The sequence below is a fragment of the Clinocottus analis genome, unplaced genomic scaffold (genome assembly GCF_023055335.1).
Source record: "Clinocottus analis isolate CAN_PGR_092001 unplaced genomic scaffold, fCliAna1.0.p SCAF_12, whole genome shotgun sequence".
NCBI classification, from domain to species: domain Eukaryota; kingdom Metazoa; phylum Chordata; class Actinopteri; order Perciformes; family Cottidae; genus Clinocottus; species Clinocottus analis.
The window spans coordinates 972,063-990,026 of NW_027175843.1; the positions used below are offsets into that span (position 1 = coordinate 972,063).

The following is a 17,964-nucleotide window of genomic DNA, read 5'->3' on the forward strand; positions in this document are numbered from 1 at the left end:
ACCTCCACTTCAGGCCAGGATTAGGCCTTTCTGGTGCTCGCATTGGTGCTGATGTGCCGCATTACGGGACAAAGAACTATCAGAATCGAAAAACAAGCGTGCAAACGCACACATGAACGACAAATCAATTAATTTTAAAAACTGCACAAACACTTTGTGCGATTGCTAGAATACGAATGGCTATTACGGGGGAGATTGTGCACAGGAGCACGAGGCTCAGACAGACTGAAAGGGCAGGAGGTTTCCTCCCTCACACACACTTTCACAACTTAAAAGGACTTGAAAGAGTCTTTAAGCTTCATTCATCGAAACCGAGCAGCTTCTTTCATGGTAGAAGAAGAAAAAAACTAATTAATGACTGTGAACTCTGAGCGTAATGTTATCACATGTCGCCCACTGGAGTGTGACGCCACTAAAATAATACAATCATTAAGCATAATGAGTGAGTTGAGAAGTTTCTCTTAATGCATGTATCAGAGTTAATGGTTGCAGCTCAGCATTGTGTGACTTCATCTCTGTAGAGACTTGATCTTAATACAAATCTCTGTGTAATACAGGCCTATTCATGCAGCGCGCCTTTTCCCTCTGGTTCAATTATCATCGGCTCCTCTGCAGAGATATTCAATTAAAGAAAAGGCTCCTCGTTTAGTTTTATCGGAAAATGCATTTGGCAACGAATAAATAATCATTTCTCAACGCTTTGTGCACGACATGAATGTTTTACTTACTCAAAGTAGAAGAAAGTTTTGAAAGTAATATCCATTATATTGGAAAAGTCAAATAAAAAGACAGATGTGATATTTTCTTCATCTATTTTTATGCTTTTCTTCTTCTTTTTTTTTTAAACCTACACTTTTTTTTTATTAAGATAGTCATTGAGGCAAAAATAACTCTCAATTACAAGACGAGAGTGGAATATCGTAAACAGACAGACAATCGAGCGACCGTGAAATCCTGAAAGGAGAAGCGAAAGTCAGACGGCAGCGAACGCACCGCGCCGCATTCAGGGAGCGGCGTTTCCGTCCGGAGTATTCTCCGCTGAATTTGTGGGCTTTCATTTCATTCCTCTGACATTCTCTGTGTCTGACCATCCAAGTCCTCTCCTGAGACTGATGAGTGGAAGCGGAGCTCCAGAGAGAGCTATCAGGATTAGGATAATTAATATCATCTCATTTCACTGTGATCCTCTGCGCGGCCCGCTGCACACACGAGGACGGGAAGCAGTGAATATTGTAGCAGCAGTATCCAGTCAGCTGTCAATCTGGGCCAAAGCCCCCACCACACACACACACACACACACACACACACTAACGCACCCTCCTCAGCGGCTAAATTGCAGTTTGAGAGACGACAGGGGAGAGGCAGCGATGGCAGCGATGGTGGTGGTGGTGGTGGTGGTGGTGATGGAGGTGGGGGGGGGCTGCCGGGCCCGAGGGACGCCATACAATGGAGCGTGCTGCTGACCAGCGTTCAGGTGAAATTGAATTGGAAATCTTCCACGGCTGGTTAGCATAACAAAGGGCCTCGTGGCTTTAGACAAAAGCTGCTTCTCTAATGCACAAAATCAATCTCTCTACGGGCTCGGCGCATTGTTCCCTCCCGCCATACAGGTGTTCCTTCAATGGTCCTTAATCAAAAGTGTCAAAACAAAGTTAAGAGTTATCTCTGTTCCCCCGCAGCTGCTTCGGGCGGAGCAGGAAGAGGGAACGAGACCAGACGCTGAGGATAGCAAGCAGCACACGGCGTGTGCGTGTGTGTGCGTGTGTGTGTGTGTGTTTAAAGGCAACGCATGCATTTGTCGCGTCCGACGTCGTGATCTGTTGGTGCTGAAGTTGAGCCACTGAGGAAGACTCATCTCATTTCCGCCCCCGTCCAAATGCGAGCAACTCTCTGATGCCATCAGTGAACAAATCCATACATGAAAAGGAAGATAAAGTTTGACTCACTGCAGGCGGTGATGCGAGGGAAGAACCAGTTATCAACGGCTACTTTATACAAATGAAGCCTCACATTTCGTTCTGGTCTCTACCTCCAATGTCAGGCCTGATTGCTCATATTGGTAGTTGCTGCAATTCTCCCTGAAGGTTGTTTAACAACGGTAAAACACAAGTACATCTCTTATGAGCACGTACTCCTACTTACACAGAATTTAAAGTGGTGCAAAAGGAGACTGTGCACAAAAACTATACATCTTAAAGTTGTATTTTCAGTCTCTTTAAGCCGCCGTGAGGAAGAGAGCCGCATGCGTTATGTTGCATGTATCATCTGCAAGCGTCGGGTGGCTGTATGTTTTGATAAGGTGAAAGTCTCTGTCGTCGCTCTGTCTGTGGATTACCACGTAAATAACAACATACATAATCTGTAGACTAATCCCACCTCCTAATAAGTAGCATCATAGACTCAACGCCTCCACTTTGACAGCCGCCAGATGACAATCCATCAGAGCGCACTCCCTTCAACGCTACACTGCGCCACGTGGTTTGAAATGTCAGCTGTGTGGAAGGGAAATATCTGCATAATACACTTTAAACTGACATATTCATGATTGTGCCAAGGGGATGGTAATGTGGATAAAGCCATCTATCATTTTACATCACTATTAGCCATATGTATTATGACGTGCTCCATGTTCAGATGGAAATGTCCATTTTCAGCTAATACCTGACAAATCCTATCACTGATTTACAAAATCCCCTGCGAGCATTGATATTAAAGGGATATTTAACTCAATCAAAACAGTATAACAACTAGAAAGGTGCACTCAGGAGAGTGCAGGTCTCCACCAGGTGTGTCTTCATTGGCCGCTGCTGTACTGTGATGATGAATGAATTCAACCCACGATTGGTTAACAACTTGTCTACACTGCATGTGCATCAAGTGTGTTTTACACTTGCATGTCGCACACAATAGACACACTTCATACAGTCGTACCAAACACAAAGGTAACTCACCGAGCTGTGTAGCGACTGACAACAGCAGTGAGCGCACTGGTGGTTCCATTAGCTGTTAGCGGTTAGCGGTTAGCCAATAGCCAAAACAACTACAGTGGTAAACTGTTTCCGCCCCAGTGGGTCTCTGGGGGCCGAGCAGCGGCTGGGGAGCGTTTAAGAGTACAAGTGAGGAGTGATTAGGAGTCAACGGTGATATAAAACAGGAAAAAATAGGTTTTGAGAACGAGCGAGTTGCTGCACAGGAATCCCAGAGCTGACACACAAAACATTGTGCAGTTTGCTGCAGCAGAAATGTATGTTTGTCCCGGCTGCTTTATGAATCTACTCCATACGAGACAAGAGAAATAAAAGAAAGAATAGTACCTTGTCTCAATGTGAATACTTCTGTGATTCAAGTACACCATGTACTTGCTTACATGGTACGTTCATCTCAACAGGGTAGTATTGAAGTATTGTCAACTTCCATTTGTTAACCAGAGAAACCGCAACTGCCGTTTTTGCACAAGTTTGTTGGTCCGTTGTGTTACACCGTCAGCACGGGAGGCAAGATGGCGCCAGCGAGGGAGAGTTCAACCGCTATGAGAATACGATCCAGGAGTCAGAGAGCATTACATCTTGCCTTACGAGTCAGTGTGAACACATTTCTATGCACTCAAAGCAAAGTTAAGTTAAAGCTACTTGAGACGCTGCTTGTTTATACTTTTGGGATCCAGTTGTGTTTGTGACTGTATGAACTCTGTTTTAAACCTGAGCTCAGTGTTTTATGTTCTCTTTCTGAATTTAAATCAGATATCTAATGTTGATTTTGCCACAATTTTGGACAATGGACCGAGATCCAGCAACAACAAACTGAAAAAACTATCGTGGATACCTTGATTTCTTCCTGTTTTACACATAAACAGCCTTTTTTTTTTAAAAATTAGCCGGCTCCCTTTGCTCTTCTCACCTCCACTATCTGCCGCCAGGCATCCGGCGCTGCGCTCCATCTCTCTCAGCCTCGGCTGCTCCGGCCCTTGGGAGGACTCATGCAGACCAGTTGATTAAAAATCACTTAGTGGAGAACACAAACAAAGCTGTCAGCCTTTGGCTTGCCCTTGGGATTGGAGTGAGGGGGAGCATGGGGAGGGGGAGAATGAACGAGAAGAGATGAAGGGGAAGAAGAGGAGGAGAGACACTTAGCGGGTTTCAGTCAGATTTGAAAAGTTGACAAATGCCTCAAAGTGGGAACAAGGAAGGATTGTGGAAAACTCATATCATTACCGCATTAAACATCTTTTGTTCTGCACGCCTTAAGCCTCTTCCAATCATGTTTTCTTCTTCATGCCAAGGATGCTTGACTGACACAGAGCTGTGCAGTCAAAAGTAAGAGGTGGTCGGGGTGCTGGATGAGTTGATTTGAAGTATTTACTTTTAAATCCGATGGCTAAGGTTCATTCCCACTAATGCCAAGAATATGTGTCTTTTCATTTGCGTTACAATTTCCTAAAGGACCAGTTCATTAGCATGCCCACTGAATGCTTTTTATACGTTGTTTGAGCCTAAAGGAGCTTTATTTAGCATTAATATAAATAAAAACTACCAATATAAGTAAAGACATAGTGGAGTAATGTCTACCTGAGCAGAGCATGAAGTCACTCCCCCTCTGTGTGTGTGTGTGTGTGTGTGTGTGTGTGTGTGTGTGTGTGTGTGTGTGTGGCTATCTGAGCTCCTCTTTAACGGTCTGGCTACGTATGCATTACACCTGTGTTTATATATATATATATATATATATATATATATATATATATATATATATATATATATATATATATATATATATATATATATATATATATGGTTGTATGTGAGGTTGTATGACCACCACAGCAGCGGAAACGAACAGTCAATATTTCAATTAGCGGCGCAGTGAAACATCGACAGCTGGTTTCATGATGAAGTCGTTGTTCATCATTTTCAAGCCAAAACTCCAAAACTCTCTCCTTCCTGCTTTCTAGTCGTGAGGGTTTATTTCCTTTTCGTTTGCCTTTTGTGATCATAAACGGAACATATTTAGGTCTTTTTATATGTCTTCAGATTAAAGAATAATGTAAATAATTGTCAGTCGCAGTGAAACGCTGCGTTAGTGACACGTGGAGGTCCTCGCTGTGCGAGTCAGGCGGAGGTTCCCCGCTGCAGAGCCACATGAGGCAGAAACAGATCAGCCGGTTAGAAACTAGAGGTGTCAACACATGATGACCGTTACTGGTCTGATCGTATTGTGACACCCATGACAGCTGTGATTAGTGAGCATGCACACACACACGCACACACACGTATAGTGTTGTGCATACACAGTCACATACATGTGCAAAAGACACACACAGACACAGCTGCCACTGACAAGAGCAGAGCAGCACGGCTCCAACGGTCTGCTGGCCTTCACTACCAGATGGTCGTCACCACTGACACACACACACACACACTCACACACACACACGACACACACATTTGCTGTGTGCGAGTCCTATAGTAATAGTCACAGTGAGCTCATCATATTCTGGGTTTCAGGCGCAACATGTTTGACAAGAAGCTCTGTAACACAAACTGATCGCAGCTGCAAAAAGCTTCACCTCCACAGCTCACACGCTGCTGACGCTACTGAAATAATTATGACTTGATTGATTTGCATCACGCCACAATAAGGACAGGGCCACACAGGAACACCTCACGGCATAAACATCCTCAGCACGTGTGAGTAAGGTGAGAAGAGCCTCTCGGGAGGAAAGTTGAAAGACAAATTGAGCGCAAAAGAGAGAAGTACAGACACACAATGAAAGAGAGATAACAGGTATATGAAGAGAGGAAATAGGAAACAATAGATATGGAAGTCTCCTAGGATGAAGGAGCAAAGTCACCCCCTCGCTGTCCCCTCTGGGGCTTTTAAGGGTCAACTGAGAAGGAAGATGCACATCGGTGTCCAGCGCATTGTGCAGACGACTGGAGAAAGGACGGCGGAGACACAACGTTGCTTGGTGAATTATACATGCATTCACACACACACACACACACACACACACACGCACACACGCACACACGGGTTATACGCTCCCTCCTGTCCACCCCCGTCTCCGCTGTTGTGAGACTTCCATCTTATTTTTGCTGACCTGTGCGTGGAGGGGCTGACAGAGGTGAGCACACAATCTCGCGACGCCCCAAACACAGAGAATTGAATCGCCCCGCGTTGACCTCCACATAGCGCCGCCTCGCCTCTCTGCACCCGGTGCCGTCGAGGGGAGCGTTTAGGGCGGACGCTGACCCCGGCGTGACCCCACAGGGGGAGAGGGGGGGGCGCGGCTCCTCTGCCTCGGCTGCCCGGGCAACATGACAACCTATACAAGGCCCTGTCAAACACATGATTGACACGTCCCCGCCCACCTCAAACAACATTCACACCCCGACAAATTACCCCAAAACCCAGACGCACACAAGCACATCTCGTCTATTCGCTCTCTTGTCGTCTTCCATATGTTGCTCGCATGTACACACTCCATTCTGCCTGACACAACGGATTCATTGTGTGGAATCATATAATACAGCTGACGGATGCTGAAGGCGACGAGAGTCTGCGCGTCGTTGTCTACCAAGGCCACGAGGCTCACTTTAAATGGGAGACCAGGTTATGTGACGACGACGTCAGAACAAATGCAGCGTCTGTGATTTAGTCACTTTTTTTTATTTTTTATTCCCTTTTGTGATAGATTTACTGCCGCAGGGCAGTCTGATCACGCACCGCTCTTCATAAACCACAATGTCTCCCATGCTTGTGCTGTATACCTGCAGTGGAGAATGACACACACACACACACACACACACACATCACACATACAGAAAACCCCCACACACAAACACAAAGAAAGAAAAAGAGCTACAGTACTCCCAACATCAACAGTGGCCTAGATAAACACAATACGCACAAAAGAGTCACCCCATGAAAATAACCCTCCATCTAAGCATCACTGCACTTATCTCCTCATAAACATAGGGATAAATCAATTCAGTGAGAAACACAGATTTTTTTCTCTCTCTCATTTTAAATTACAGCTGCGATAGCAAAACTAGCGTGATAGCACAGGTCAAATTCACTAACCTCTTCTCTCCATGGCAACAGTCTGCCTCTTACAAAACAAAAAAAAGGCTCGGTGTGGTGTGTTGAAGTCGTTGTGAGACGTTTTTCCATGACCTGTGAGCGTGTGTGTCACGTGTGTGTTGATGCGTCTTTGCGTGTGTTCCACAAGGTCGCAAAGCATGCGGGGATATACATGTGTACATGTACATGTGTATAGCATTATATGGAGGTATATCTGCCTATCAGTGTGTGTGTGTGTGTGTGTGTGTGTGTGTGTGTGTGTGTGTGTGTGTGTGTGTGATGACAACCCTGTTATCATAGCGTCTGTATTAGCATTGCTGCGTTTCACCGCTTTGTTTTACTCTGACCTGTATAATCAGTGTCACATTAGCAACACAACAAATCAAACGCTGCGAGTTCCCCCTGCAACCTCACACACACACACACACACACACACACACACACACACACACACACACACACACACACACACACACACACACACACACACACACACACAACACCGCATGTCTCCTTCACGCTCCCAGCTGGCCACCACACTGTGTCAAACAGATGCTAATTAATATGAAAACTAATACCTATTACACAACGTACAAAGATCCAAAACCACAAATTTAATTAATTTTTATTCGGAAGCAGAAAGATGAAATGAATTAGGAAAACTTCTTCCTGTTTGCATCACAGCTGATAAATACAGCTTATATCTGTGAAGGTGGTTAGACTTCAGTGTATTTGAAGATATATTTAAATAAACAAGCTCCAGTTATTTATGTATTCAAATCCAAACAATATCACTCTATCACAGTTGTTAAATTAAACCTTTTCTCTCCTTTTCTGTGACAGTAAATGTTTCTTCTGCTATATTATAAAAAACAATGTAATATGATGAAAATTTAATTATTAGTCGATGATTGTTTCAGCTTATAATTTGTCAGGATTTTGTCTGACGGTGAAGTGAATGTTTTAGGTTTTAGTTCAACGCAACAATGTCGCTCTGGACAATCGAAAGTAAAAGAGGTATTTTTCCAATTTTTTTTTAAATTTAATTCAAAAAATAATTAAATGAATAATCCAAAAAATGATTTGCAGGTCAACTAATAATGAGAATTGAAGCTCGTTGAAGCCCAATAAAATATTCATAATTAAAATCTTTTTCAAGCATTTTGTTAGGTGAAAAAGAAATAAGAAAATACATTTTTACTCATAAAACGTACTCTCGTTCTGTCACTTTGCCCAATCCCACTTGAAGCCAAGGTCTTAAAATGAACGTTAGCTTTGCTATCAGGCACTTCACAGACATCAGCTTTAGTTTTTTCCAACAACATCATGTCTTTTTCACCGTTTAGACCTGAAATGACAACATTAAAAAAGGGAGTTTTCTGTTAAAACAAGGTTGTTAAACAATAAAACATGTTTTTGGATGGCTCGTAGGAGAGCGAGGTATTTCATTTGAAGAGAAAAGCTCCACAGAGTAAAAACACAACGGCCGAGTTCACAATCACAACCATAAAGTACATTTTGCCCTTATGGATCAGCAGCACGAGCGACTCTTGTTCTTTTTTTCCCTGATACACAAAGAGCATCCGCTCAGCTCCTTCTACTGTAAACCCTCCAGCGTTGAAAGAAAAGGAGAAGAAAGGAGAAGAGAGGAAGGAAGAAATTGAGAAGAGTGGAGGAAAAACAGAGGAAGGAAGGGAGAGAAAACAGACGGAGACAGATGGGCGAAAAGACGAGTGCGGAAAGACAGACGGGAAGAGGGAGCTGAAAAGGAGAAGGAGAGGAGATGGAGGGATGGATGGAGCGAAGGAGAAGGAGGCGTACTGTAGGAGATCCAGCTGACATTAGCGGGTGAGTTTATGAGATGTGATGATTAGCCAAATCCTGCTAATCAATGACACATTCACATGGGTTCCTGCTCTGTTGCTAAACACTAATTGGTCTATTCTGCAGCAAATAGGGAGATGCTGTTTCCCACTTCACTGTGAGCAATGCGAGCTGACACGGGGGCACATGTGAGTGCACACACACACACACACACACACAGAAAACACACACACACACGTGTCGAACGTTACTCGCGTGCACATACTGTACATCTGTAGCAGATTCTGCTACATAAAAAGGTCAAATTGAGACTGATTCAATTTGAGAGGGGATGAGGAGCAGAGGATCCTGCTCGACTCGCTCTAACAATAAGGAGAGAATGGGATCCTGGAGCGCCCGGTTCGCCCGGCAGAGGGAGGCGGGGCGGCCGCAGACGGAGCCCCAAATTCAATTTCACTTTGTTGAGTATTTAGATAATGTCTCCTAATGTAATGCCAGGCCCTGAGTGGATCCACAGCATGGCAGCCGGCCGGCCGTTAATCACTACGCAGCAGCAGCGCCCCCACTGGCCGGGGACGGGCACTGCAGCGCCGGGCTGCAGGCGGCCGCCGTGCACACTGCACACTGGACCTAGAATAGTGTCTGAATAAACGTCTAAACATTGTGTTTTTCTCTTCAAATCATCCATGGAACCTGCAAAATATTAATACATACTGTATTAGTTTAATATACAAACTGTGCAATCACATTTACATGCAATGTATTACTGTCACTGTACTTAAATGTATAGATTCTCCATACATGTGAATACATGCATGTATTCTACATAAAACACAAAACTGTGACATTACGGATCTAAAATAATTAAAACACTCTTTGCACTGATTGTCACAGAAATCATGTTGTGACTTTTATTCAGATGAAGCTCACCTTGTCTGCACATTGTCGTAATATGTTTAATCTTTGCTCCTTATTTTGTCTGTATGTTAATGTGCAGAAGCACATTGTACACAAGGACAATAGAAAACAATACATTTCTTTGTTGATTGTGAGTGTTGAGTAAAGTGTGTTTGTTGAGTTTATCATGATGAAGATGTTTCCATGAAGCTCTGACAATCATTTATCAGCAATTATCTCAGCAGCATAAATATTATAACTTCATTTTAGCTGTGTTGTGTTGTTTACATTAGTGCATCAATTAGTCAAATGAATATTTAAGTCAATCCAATAATCCATTAGCCCAAAATAAATGATTTTAAAAGATCTTCACGATTCCAACCTTTCCAGAGCTTTTTTTCTGTTTTATATCAATGAAAGCTATATATATATATATATATATATATATATATATATATATATATATATATATATATATATATATATATATATATATATATATGACGAGCAGCTTTTGGGAAATGGAATTATTTTCGGGCATTTTATTGATTAAAACGGTCGTTCTAATAATCCCAAAACGATGCGCTCCCTGAAGAGCCGCTCACCTTGGGGAATGCTTTTGTCATAATATTTCCACATACGCAGCTCTCAGTCGTTCTCATACAGTACACACGCCCACGCCCAGACACACACACACACACCCAGACACACACACACACACCCAGACACACACAACGCGATGAGTGTGTGCAGTGTATTCCTCTCTCGGTGAGTGCCGGTGGTTAACAGCTTTAAGTTGAAGAGGACAAGAGGAGGTTCACTTAAACACACGACTGTTACTACCTAAATATTAGTGCAGGGACTCTCTCTCTCTCTCTCTCTCTCTCTCTCTCTCTCTCCCTCTCTCTTTCTGAGTGTGTCTCAGTATGTGATGGTGTGTCTGTAGTGTGTGTGTGTGTGTGTGTGTGTGCGTGTGTGTGTGTGTGTGTGGATGTAATTATGTGCATAGGAGAGGCTGTTTGGGGTAAATAGAGTTGCAATTATTCTTTTAACCTGTTAGATTGTCAGCCACTAACACACAGAGACAGACACATGAGTGCTGCATTTACAGACACACACTGCACACACTCAACCCACAGCTAAATGCTTATTTCTCTATGACATTTATTACCAGAAATGTGATTTTTGTTTTTTTTTAAATGAATGGGTTGTAATGATGTCTGCCAAAGAGACACTAACATGTGCAATGTAATCATTTCGTTGTTTTATTTCTTTATTTAAAGTGATAATAATTGTAGCACCTGCGGCCGCAAAGAGTTTAAAATGAAAAACGATGAATGATTTGATTTATGAGACGATATATTTTGCTTCTGTTGCTCGTGTTTGTATTTCAAAACCTCTCGGATGTACAAGGAGTGTTTAAAATAAAGTGATTTGATTGCTGTGAGTCAAGACCTGATATCACTGAATTGATTTAATTTGCGATACTCTCTGTTGACAGCTGTTTGACTGAGCTGAAGTGTGACGCTCCATCAGCTCCATCAGCTCCATCAGCAGCAAATGGAGGAAACCATCCAGCTTCACCGCGTGTCAGAGACAGGAAGTACGTTGTATTAAAGGCTCTCAGAAACGTGATGAATAGCTTTTGAATTATTTCATCTTCCTGCTAAATGTTCAGGAGGAGGAGACTGTAACTCAGAGATATTTGAATATACTCATTTCATCAGGTAAGTAAATAAGAAACTTATAAACCAGATGCTTTAAAATGTACACAAATGTACACAAATGTACACAACATGTAAACATCAGATTGCATAAAGAAAATCACATTAATATCAATTACTACCTGATCAATTTCATCATCTACAATTCATTTTATTACAGAAATATTTCCCCCCTCTCACTCTTTTTTGCTGGATTTTGCGCACACACACACACACACACACACACACACACACACACACACACACACACACACACAATGTTATCGGCCCAGATCACCAACTCAGCAGATCGCAACCGCATGTCACCTACGATAATTCAACGCATGCATGCACGCACACACACACACACACACACACACACACACACACACACACACACACACACACACACACACACACACACACACACACCCCTTGTCAATAGGACGTTAAGGGTTTTGGCACTAATGACCAGTGTAGCGATAAGAGCGGAGAGGTTAATGTGTTGCTGTGGGTGATCAAGATAAGAGCGATCCCTTTAAGCCGGCGGACAATGAGACAGTGAGGAGAGGAGAGAGGAAACAGGAACTATGAGGAGAGGAGAGAGGAAACAGGAACTATGAGGAGAGGAGAGAGGAAACAGGAACTATGAGGAGAGGAGAGAGGAAACAGGAACTATGAGGAGAGGAGAGAGGATACAGGAACTATGAGGAGAGGAGAGAGGAAACAGGAACTATGAGGAGAGGAGAGAGGATACAGAGACTATGAGGAGAGGAGAGAGGATACAGGAACTATGAGGAGAGGAGAGAGGATACAGAGACTATAAGGAGAGGAGAGAGGATACAGGAACTATGAGGAGAGGAGAGAGGAAACGGGAACTATGAGGAGAGGAGAGAGGATACAGAGACTATAAGGAGAGGAGAGAGGATACAGGAACTATGAGGAGAGGAGAGAGGAAACAGGAACTATGAGGAGAGGAGAGAGGATACAGGAACTATGAGGAGAAGAGAGAGGAAACAGGAACTACGAGGAGAGGAAACAGGAACTATGAGGAGAGGATACAGGAACTATGAGGAGAGGAGAGAGGAAACAGGAACTACGAGGAGAGGAAACAGGAACTATGAGGAGAGGAGAGAGGAAACAGGAACTATGAGGAGAGGAGAGAGGATACAGGAACTATGAGGAGAGGAGAGAGGAAACAGAAACTACGAGGAGAGGAGAGAGGATACAGGAACTATGAGGAGAGGAGAGAGGAAACAGAAACTACGAGGAGAGGAAACAGGAACTATGAGGAGAGGAGAGAGGAAACAGGAACTATGAGGAGAGGAGAGAGGAAACAGGAACTATGAGGAGAGGAGAGAGGAAACAGGAACTATGAGGAGAGGAGAGAGGAAACAGGAACTATGAGGAGAGGAGAGAGGAAACAGGAACTACAGTCAGAAGGTAGAGAGAGAAAATATACAGAAATAAAGCAGAAGCCTCGTAGACAACATGGTTTGTGTCAGACTCACCGCTTCATGGAAGCTTTTGTTCATCCATTTCATATAGAAATAAGTGAATTTATGCAGATTCAGTCCATCAGGGCTGCACACATAAATATGCACAGAGCACTAAACAGGGAAAACTCAATACCCAGCAGGCCCCCAGCTTCCCAGTGAACTGGCTTTAGAGCGACTCAGAGGACAAACCAGACGTACGAGCCTGCAGCGTTCACCAGGAGCTTCATGTGGGAAGCCTCTGTGCCGTCATGCGTGTAGAAATACAACATGTGTGCATCTCTGGTGACTTGTATTCCTATGATTTGGGGGCGGACACACTGTATTGTGATTATTATTATTTTCAAGTACCAGCCTCAACACTCTGAGCCTGCATGCATGTATGAATACACTATATATCTATACATCCCATAACACACACACACCTCCATACCTGTGAGTGAATGAGTAACATAACCCCCACACACACACACACACACACACACACACACCCCCGTCCATCTGTGCGGCCGGCTGGGTCGGCTGACATTTGGACACTTGTCAATCATCTCTTTCAATAGCCGAGCGGCAGGAAAAATGGAGTCGGGGGGTCAGCAACTCGGAGTATTGCCATGGCAACAACTGCACTGAAGTTCATAGCCTGCTGGGACTGCAGTTCTAAGTGTGTGTGTGTGTGTGTGTGTGTGTCTCTGTGTGTGTGTGAGAATGTCCATTTTTGTTTCTGGTTCGAGTGTGTGTGTCCCTTCTTGTGTGTCCAATTGTTCCCCATCAGCCAGAGGCAAATACTCCTCCCATTTTAGCTCTCACCTCGCAACCTCACATGCAGCTTTAGCCTTTTCTCCCCCCTTCTCTCTCTCTCTCTCCCTTTTCTCCCTCCCTCGCTCCCCCCTAACCAGCGGGTCAAGGAACAAGGCCCTGCAGGAAGTACAGCATCCAAAAAAAGAGAGAGTACTTAACCTTTCCCCGCCTCGGCCTCGGCCTCTCCTTCCCATCAGCCTCTCTGGGCTCGGCTCTTCCTGGCTGGTGTGTGTTTCATTGTGATGCGCTCTAATTGTTTCCCTCATCTTCAATAGTTGTGCTTTCATCTGTTCGCCAGCGCCGCCGCTGCATTTTGGGGCTTTTGTTGTGGAGGCGGTGGAAACGTGCATGTGTTATCCCACACTGAGGTTCACGTGTGCGCGCGGCCGAAAGCAGGAAGCAAACAGGATGATTGAGCACACAAAAACACACAAAACACAGCCACAACAAACTACGTGCAGTCTGCGCCGCTGGTGGTCTGTTTACGGGATGAATACGGAGGATAATTTGTGTTCTCAGTCAGGGAAAATAGCTCAGATTGAGCCTCCGAGGACAATCCACTGACCCGTTTACCGAACACTTATCGCAGAGAGGTTCACCAGCAGCATTCATCCTCCTGGAGCTTCAGCAGGAGGAGACGCTGCCTCCTCTCCCCTCCATGCGGACCATAATGACGCGCGATGTGCAGCGACAGCACACACACAGATAGGAGTTTAACACAATGCTCCAAATGGCATGAAAACCTTCAGCTCTGGGAAGGAACGCCGCTCGTGAACATGTTGACGGACACATTTACACAGCAGCTTGTTGGAGAGGTTTTTAGGGATTTGATGATAGTTTAGTTAGAAAGAGCCGGACGCCAAAGTTCTGCTGCGTTAGATTTGAGCACAATTGTTTCTTTTTGGCACAACAAACAAACAAAACAAAGCACTGGCCTACAGATGAAAAAAACTACAAATTCAAAAAGTACACATGTTTCTGCATGTGTGTTATTTTTGTGTGCTTCCTCGTGCTGTAAGTGGAGCATTTTATGAGTAAAATCTACTGCTAATAGCTGTTTGATGTGGATTAACATGCTTCATTACCCCAATGTACCAACACTGCCAGAGTCATTACAGAGCACACACACACACACACACACACACACACACACACACACACAAACACACACACGCAGAAATAAACGCTCCATGACACAGACACCAACACCGCTCCATCCAAATCTCCCCCTGACAACGCGTGCTACACACATCCGTCCAACACACTCTCTCTCTTTCTCTCTCTCTCTCTCTCTCTCTCTCTCTCTTCCCAGTCCCATCGACGGACAAGGCCTGACTGGGATGGCGTAATTCTGGGGGATAATTCATGGATAATTTTGGGATAATCTCCAGCAAACCAGTCGGAGCGCTGCCACCCAGTTTGCCCGCAGCCTGATTACCAGGCTCCCGGTGCCAGCCACTTGTAGTGACCAGCACCGCCAGCAACCACTTTGCTGCATGCAAACAAACACAACAAACACACAAGGACCTCCAGCAGGAAAACATCCAGCTCTGCTCGCAGATACTCGCGAAAAAACTGCTGAAAACTGCTAAAAACTGCAGGTTAATGAAAAGAAACACGCAAAGCACTGAGGCAAACAAATGCAAAACACAATGTGAAGGCATCTTGTCCTATGCATATACGTGTGGAGAGCAGACACACACACACACACACACACACACACACACACACACACACACACACACACACACACACACACACACACACACACACACACACACACACACACGCACGCACGAAGGCTGAGGGGATTTCTTTATGTGTTATTGCCATCTTGTGGCAGGAAAAACTACACGATTGAAAGTGAATGTGTAACCTTCACTGTGTCGTGCAATTACAGATTCAATTCCAGTTCAGAGGCCAAAACATAAAGAACATGTTTGCATCTTTCTTTTAAAGATTTTAGAGCAAGATATTAAGCAAGTTAAATTATGATTTGAAACATTTCAAACATCCCAAAAGCATTAAAAACAGAAGTCACACTAACTTGCTGTTGCATGACACCTTAATGTTAAGATTATATCATTGCATTGGTAAGATCCAATAATTTGCATAAATTAATGCACACACACACACACACACACACACACACACACACACACACACACACACACACACACACACACACACACACACACACACACACACACACACACACACACACACACACACACACACACACACACACACACACACACACACACAGCTTCTCCTCTGGTTCATATGTTAATAAATACTGACCTCTAGTGGCTCAACCTAAACACTGCGCATGGCTCACGCGTTTGGACCTGAGTAAATACCTCTGACACACCTCTGTAACAACTAGTGAAGAAAAGCTAAACGGCTTTTACACCATTATTTGTTTTAGTACAACACAGTTTTAATCTTCCCATGTAAATCATAACCTTCAAAATAACTCCGATACAAAGAGATGTTAACGATCATGAATGAAATATTCAGTTGTCAGCACAAGTTGAGAAGAAGCATCACTGCTAAACTACGCAGATGACTTCTGACAATACTGCACTTGACTTGCTGTGTGCACACATGCAGATCAAGTGTTTCCTGTCTGCGCAGGAGCACGCACACACACTCCCCTGAGACGCACACAAACACACTCCAAGTCCGCCCAGAATAAAGTGCCAGTTCAGGTTTACTCACCATGAGTTAAGACATCTATCTCTGAGGCAGTAACGTCAAATCAAACGTGTTTACACTTTCAGTTTTTAAATTCAAGTCATTCACAGCGTCTCCCTCTACTGGCACTCAACTTTGTCCAAGAAATTGCATCAAAAGATTTGACCAAAGAAAGGATAAAAATCAAGATTTCCCTCGTAGCATCCAGAAGAAAAGGTTTCTCCAGCCTCACAGTTTGTAAAAATAAAAGCAATCACTCCTCCATGACACGGTGAAGAGCCTGTAATGTGCAGAGTAACAGCTGCTGAGAGCAGAGGCAGCAGGCGGGGTCCCCTTCGGTCAGTCCATCACACAGCACTTAAGTCCAGCACTCTTTTTGTCCCGCTGTTTGAGGACGCCAGACAGAAAGGTTCACTTCTGTCAGAGTGTCGACTCAGCTGAGGATCATCTCCCGGAAGCAGCTGTGACCTGTTTGATGACAGATGATAGCGGTGAGCGATCCACGCCGATGCGTCCCAGTGAGGCGTGAGAGCTCACCTGTTTTGCTCTCGCCGCCCGTCTCGCCTCCAGCCGGTGAAAGCCCTCCTGTCAGTTTTTATAGCACCGGTCTCCTCTCTCATCTTCCCCCCTCTCGCCTGTGAGACATTCACTGATTTGCTCTGCTCCATCTCTGCACTTGACCAATCCCCTCCATCAGCTCCACCGCTCTCAACTCTGCACAGATTTGCACCGTGCAACCTATTCCACTTTTCGGATACTCTGGCTCACTTGCCTTCTCCCCCCGCCGCTGCCCAACCAGTCACCTGTAGACTTAAAGGTACTCGAAGCCATTTCCCAATCTCCCGCCCTCCTCGCCTCGTTCTTATCTCGTCTATTCCCATCATTTTCCACCCCGACTCCCACTCGGTTTTCACTCCTATCCACTTTTAGTCCTTTCACTTCCTCTAATAAGTCCTCTGCCTCTACCCAACCATTACCAATTTTCTCTGACCCACTATTTGCTATTAGCCCCGAGTCTTCCTCCTCCCCTTCCTCTTCTCCCTCCACTCTCCATCCTTGTCTCTGCCTATCCTCCTTATATATCCTCAGCCTTCGCTTTGCCTTCTCCCCATCTCCAGCAGCATGAATATATTATTATCTACACAATGGGGCCCTGCTTATTGTTTATGAATTACCAGCCTTGCGGCCAAACAAAGCCTATTTTCATAAGAAACCTCCATTTCATTTCAGCTCCAATTAGATTGGGGGCTAAAGAATAGGAGTCCTCAGGCCTCAGCCCCTAAGGATGGCAGGTCCATTCAGCTTCATTCAATGGGGCCTTATTGCTTTCCCATACAAAAGAGCACGTGGACGGGCTTTCAGACTGAAACACCAACCAAAAATGACTGGGAGACAGTACTGTACAATAACAAATCTTTAAAGAAAAGACACTGAGTGCTTATCCTCCCATCCATCAATTCATCCCTCACTCT

General features: G+C 44.5%; 1 protein-coding gene across 3 annotated transcripts in view; it reads right to left on the minus strand.

Moving 5' to 3' along the window:
- Window positions 1–17,527, minus strand: part of sox1a (SRY-box transcription factor 1a) — a 69,939-nt gene extending 52,412 nt beyond the window's left edge. For all 3 annotated transcript variants that reach the window (XM_068572462.1, XM_068572460.1, XM_068572459.1), the window contains exon 1: window positions 16,517–17,527. The gene's annotated coding sequence lies outside the window, so the exon portion shown is untranslated. The remainder of the gene's footprint in view (window positions 1–16,516) is intronic.
- Window positions 17,528–17,964: the final 437 nt, after the last annotated feature.